The 6,621-nt window shown below is 37.5% G+C and overlaps 1 pseudogene; it reads left to right on the plus strand.

Moving 5' to 3' along the window:
- Positions 1–5,791: 5,791 nt before the first annotated feature.
- LOC148033462 (5.8S ribosomal RNA) lies at positions 5,792–5,946 on the plus strand (annotated as a pseudogene).
- Positions 5,947–6,621: the final 675 nt, after the last annotated feature.

The following is a 6,621-nucleotide window of genomic DNA, read 5'->3' on the forward strand; positions in this document are numbered from 1 at the left end:
AGCACATGAAGCTCTAACAGAGCATTTCAAAATTGGTCGTGGGGCATGCATAGCCTATCCTCTTTGTCAAACATCATGATCTAGTACAACAAACAGATCCTAAACCACTACATCATCAACAATTGCATTAGGCTATCTCATTAAGGCTAGTTGTACTATGATTGGAGGCTCTTCTTGAAAGATCACCATGTGTGCCTCAATCACCTACTCTAGTCTTATATGTATCTTTTTCTCATGTAAAATATCATCATGATTGTAGTAACATTTCGATCTCCAAATCCTAAAGACAATAGCACATCATCTCACCTACATCCCCATATCTAAGAAAGATGTGTTTGACATACTTTGGATCCAAATTATTACACTTGTTTTTGGGAATATGGCAAAAATTCTCACATCCAAAGACTTGCAAGTGTGCATACAAGGGAGGTTTACTAGACCATACCTCCTTTGCAACCCTACCACCAAGAGTAATGCATGGGGATCTATTAATGAGATGCATGGTAGTAGTAATTGTCTCAACCCAAAGGTACTATGATAAGTTTGTTTTACTATGGATACTATAAGAACTCGTTCTTGAATAGTCATGTTCATGCACTTTGCAATACCATTCTAGGGTGGGGTGTATGGGGTGGTCAACTGACACGTAATACCTCTCTCATCACATAGCTACTCAAAAGCCTTAGAGACATATTCACCCCCATTGTCAAATTGTATATATTTCAACCTATACCCAAATTGGTTCTCAATCATGGCAAGAATGCATTGAAACATAGGCAAAACTCCAATTTTTGCTTAATAAGATAGGTCCAAACCTTATGTGAATAATCATCTATGAATGTAACAAAATACTTCATGCCACCCAAGGATTGATAGGGCATGGGGTCACCACTGAAACATCATGCCTTTGAAAGTGGCGGGGAATATCGCCAACCAATGCTCACAGGTTTTGGCATTATTGGCTACATATGCTACGATGAACTCAGTTACATGAAGATCAAAGTCTTCATTGTGCTTTCCCTTAAAGATAGGCAATAGGACTACATTTACTGGCCTATCATCAATATTTCCAAGACACATCTAGCTAGGAAGTGGACCTTGACTCACCATTGCAACTTTTGTAAAGAGTGCCGCAAGGACGTCAAAGGAGGCTTCTACTACTAGCTTGTTCTCGACTTTGATTTTTGCATTCTCTCTTCTCATGTACCTCTAGACTCGTTCTAGTGCTTACCTCTTGATCGCGTCATTTATCAAGGAGTTATCTTCACCCAATTTGTCTGTACTCAACATAATAGAATCATTAGAAGGGCTTTAGTCTCTGGAGGACTCTCTTGCCAACATTTCTTATACTTCCTTCTTTTCAATGTCTTTGAATTCAGCTTTCATTCCACTACACAGGGGAAGATATCAAGTTTTGAAGGTATCAAAATTCATTCTTCTGAGGATTGCCATAGTGCCATTGTCTTGATAATATCAACTTTGAAGGGTTTCAGTAGTATAGGTTGTGAAGAACACTTTGTCTACTAGCTTTTAGTGGATTGCCAATTGGATAAATAGAAGGTTGTCAGTGCATCTAGCATCCCACATATCTTGTTGTTGAGCATCCACAAACAGATTCTAACTATTGTCCTTCTTGTTCTTATGAACTTCAACAAATTGACCATGACTCTTGAAGCTTCTTTATAATCTGCCACTTGATGATGTATGCAAATGGTTGTAGACCAAATGATCACACACCTACCTTGTTGACCTCATGCATGTTAGCAATGGCACTACCATACCCTCCATGAAAATCAACAACCTTTGACAATCGTTGAGATTTTTGTTGTATGGAGGAGGAATGAAACACACTCCATCTCTGCTTCTTGTCTTGCAACTTAAGAGGATCCATGGTTGCAATAATACTTTTTTGCAAACAATGCCTAGTCCATTGGGCCCTTCAAGTGCTCCAACAAAAAGCCCCGTGTAAAGGATTTTGTAGCCTCTGTGCCATATTTCCTTGGTGGCTCATGGATCTAGGATTTTGTCATGTAGAAGACTATTGTCTTCCTTTTAAATGGTAGTGATGGAGGATACCAACACAACTTTCCCTATCCATGGATAACAATCCTTTATCAAAACTTAATAATAAAGCAATAAAGTAACAATGAAAAAGGGGTGCAACACATCAAATTACTAACATGCATGCATGCAACAATATCCATGGATGCACCAACATTATCATGCAATACCTATGTGCTCAGTGAGTTAAGACCAACCACATTGTGCTTTTCTTCTTTGATGCTCAGGTTAGTGAGGGTGAAGATTTGGAAATGTTTTTTCTCATTGTTGGATGGTGGAGGTGTACCCAAATCACTCCCAAAAAATGTAATAGATGCTAGTGGGTAGGTCGGCCGGGGGGGGGAGAGGAAGGTACATGTCTGTTTGTACTCTTGAAAGAACATTGGGGGGTAGTTTTACCTTTGCCATCATTTCGATTCCACTATGCAAATGCCTTCTTTCTTGCTTGGCAACCTCGTTGTTGCTGCTTCATGTTGTTGGCCCACATATGCTATTTCTTGGTGGAGCAGATCACTACTGTTAGCCTCGAAGATCCTATGCATTCACAGCAAGCTTGTTGACCACTAAAATTTTCCTTTTTCCCATTCGTAATGTTTAATGATAGCATTTGGAGAATCAACCAATGTTCCAAAGGATAATATTAAAGTATCTTTCTCCTTTGAAAATGGGCATTTCTCTTCTCTGGATTTCACTAGAAATAGGTAGCTAGCATACCACCTAAACATACATACACCTGATTACAATTTCTTGTTAAGAAAACATTCCTTAAAAGAATCACCATACTATTTCATAAGCCAATTAATCAAGGAAAGGAAACCGATTTCTATGTAACTTAATCATTGAGAGTTAAGTTCATATAATAATTAATCAAATTTAAATCATATTCAAGATAAGTGTTTATCCAAAAAAGGATTACACAACTAAGATACCTATTAAAACTATTTTACAAGCTTGAAATTGTAAATAAGTGCATTAAAGGAGCTTAGTAGCAAATGTAAGTATCAAATTACACTAAGTAGACTAATAGGAAAATAAAGGGATACTTGGTAGGACGTTATGCTATTACAAGTCCCTATGGCATGTAGGTAAAATCATTCAATGGAAAAGAGCTCTTAGAGGAGGAGAATATTATTATTTGATGGGATAAGTTTTAAAAGTGCAAAAGATAGGAATCCGAGATGGAAAACAAATGTATTGAAGTAACTTGAGATTGCAACTCTGACCTTAAGAGACTCAAGAGTAAAGCACAAACCCAATTTACATTAAGCCTTAGGAAAAGACTCAAATTTAAAGCCATTGCCTTCAAAATAAATCTCAAGTAAACCCTGCGTTTAGAGATCTACATGCGTAGAACTAGACTTGTTATGTGAATTACGAGTCTGCCTCCATATAAATAATGATCACATGAACCAAAACGAGAATAATCCAAGGGCAAGAGGTATTGCAACGGATCAATATTTTCATTCCTTTCAAAGGAATGTGTCTAAGGTGACAATGCCATAAAGATACATATGGAAGATTGATCACAACCAAAACATGGTAATGGACCCATAAACAAGCAAAGGATAGAGACTGACAACCTTGGTATCTCTAGGAAAAACAAGATTACCATGAGTGATCTTCTATAAAGAATCACCAAAAGATACATTATACCTATCATTATCTAACTATCTAGCAAAAAATAAGGCTTTTTGTCAAAGCTAAGACTTGATGTACATCATGGAGCACAAAGGAGTATTAGTACCAAATTGTCGTCTAACATCACCTATGCCAATTATATCCAATGCAGTGTCATCTCCCTATCTAACATAATTCATAATAGTATAATAACTATAGAACCAATGGCAATCTGGGGTAGCAGGGAATGAAGCCCCCAAATTAAGAAGCCAACATAGAGAGTAAGTAGACGTGCATCAATCAACTGAGTAGCATCAAGAGATGAAGCTACAAGAATGTAATCATCAGAATTGTGCTCCAAGACATTTATCTCCTCTATCTTCATATTGGACTTAGGCATAATCTCAATGGACTTTGCATTTTCCTATATTTTTACCTTTTTCATTATGCACATCGTTGCACATTTATGGCACTATGGCCTAATGTGACCTTGATACCTACAATAATGATATATCAAAGAGGACTTACAACCATGGGACTTACTATGAGATTGCCCACAAGACTGAGACTTGTCCTTGTTGGGATGTGAGTCTCTACCATGGTTATTATTACCATTGCCACCATGTCTACCTCTAATAGTAAGTGTATGAGAAGTACATGCAACATCAATATTCTTCTTGTTTACTTCTTTAGTAAGTAAAGTAATCTCTATATCACTACATTTAAAATCATCCTAAGGAGGATTAGCACTCATAGCAGTACGAAAAGTATCCCATGACTCTAGTAGTATGACAACCAAGAAACTTTATGTTCTTTTCAAACTTGATATCATGCAATATAAGCTGGTTGAAAATAGAGTGGAACTCATTCAAATGAGTAGATATAGGGGTTTCCTCCTTCATACAAAGGTCCACAAGCTTCTTCAACCAATGCTTGCTATTTCTTTGGGGACTCTACATACTTATATGGATGCTTGGCACTAATGTATATGCCTAGATACACTTATGACGAGCTTAGAGCTTCACATTTGAGCTTGGTTGAATGCAATTTGATAGTGGCTTATTAATATAATGATTCTTACTTATGGGTTCGAAGACATATTGGATGTATATACTCTCGAATCTATTTATGATGTACTTGGGCTTTCCGAATACTATGAGCATTATGTATTGAGATTTTCTTGCTCACTTTACATTTTGGATTTCCTTCCAGTGGGAGACACTTATATTTACTTTGGCTTATTGATACAATGATTCTTCACTTGCGAATTTGAAGACATGTTGGATGTATATAGTCCTGAATGTATTTATGATGTACTTGGGCTTCTTGAATGCTATGAGCATTATGTATTGAGCTTTGCTTGCTCACTTTACATTTTGGATTTCCTTCCAGTGGGAGACACTTAGAGTATACATTGTTCTAGCAAATATTGATAGCACTTTGGATACCTTATATCTATCATTATCAATGAATTGTCAGTGGTGGATGCTTGACACATATTGATTGTATGCATCTATGCATCTGACATTTTGTATGCTTTGACACTTCTTAGTACTTGGTTGTTACATTGCTAGTTGCATTTTATACATCTTAGATTGCTACCTAGATATTCCTACTAGTGGGAACTTACTTTGTTGGTTATTTGCCTACTATTGTATTATCATTTACTATGGTTTTATGGACCACAATGCTAAATATTGTTTATGAGCAGTTTCTTTGAGCACAAATTCCTTGTTTGAGTTACAACTCTATTGCCTATTGTTTTTGAACTCAATTTCGAGAATGTTTTGATGTAATTATAGTATGCAATCAATGGTAGGTACTTCCCATGCATCCCAATAGTGATATTTTCAACATTAAGAAGCTTGATGGTAACAAGTTCCAATATCGAAAGATGAAAATATGGCAAGTATTAATGTAGAAGAAGAAGATTAGGCCATTGAACGCCAAGGCCATAAAGCCACAAGGGTAGAATAGAGATGATTGGGATGAGCTTGATTTGGGCATGCCGCCAACTTGATAAAACTTTTGCCCCTCCCCGCACATGGGGGTGGCACGAGGAACTTAAAAAGCCCTCTCTTGTCTGAGATTCCTCCCCTCAAGAGGATTGAAAAACAAAATGCAATGACTCTCAATAGGCTTTTGTAATGATTAAGAATGCAGTGAAATGGGATAGGTAGCGTAAATTGCAGAATTCCACGAATCATCAAGTCTTTGAATGAAACTTGCACCTGCAGCTTGTCCAAGGACATGCCTGCTTGAGAGTCCCTAACTCCCCCACACCCTCTCCCTTTCTTCAAGGGAGGGTGGAATTGGTCGTCCACGCTCCAACGTTCCTCTCTCTGCAAGGGTGATTCGTCTCCTCGTTAAGGTGGTAGCTATTTGCAGGTGCGTCTTCCAGGGTGCTCGTGTTGGATCAGGCTTTTCGAAGTCAATGGGGCTTGCCCTCGGCGATCCGAAACACAACTCGGACCTCAAATCAGGCAAGGCTATCTAGCAATTAAACAATAACTTAAGAGAGTATTGGTAAATCTCTTTGATGATTGCCTTTTGAATAGATCCTCTCAAAGGATCATGTTTACAATTCTTGAGGAACCTAATAAGGATGATATGCCTTAATTTCACTCAATAGATCCACTAATTGCCCAGGAATACCTTGTTTCATGCATCTTAGGGTATTAATAAGGACTTGATTCTGATCTCATGGTCCAATCGTTCAAGGTCCTTAAACTCTATCTAATATATTCTTCAAACCTTAGGTATCATAGGGTCTAGAGGGTGTAAGGATATGGTCTCTTTCGCATTATGGTGTAGAAGGACTTTCTTAAAAGATAGAGATTCATTAGAGCCTCCCTAGGTCTTTGCTCTTAGTAAGCCTCTTGTGACAACTAATTGATTCACTATAACATAGGATTATTTCAATGTTTTGGAAGAATTATTTCA

The sequence above is a fragment of the Lygodium microphyllum genome, chromosome 7 (genome assembly GCF_053477565.2).
Source record: "Lygodium microphyllum isolate KBCC chromosome 7, Lygodium_microphyllum_v1.1.10, whole genome shotgun sequence".
In the NCBI taxonomy this organism is placed as follows: domain Eukaryota; kingdom Viridiplantae; phylum Streptophyta; class Polypodiopsida; order Schizaeales; family Lygodiaceae; genus Lygodium; species Lygodium microphyllum.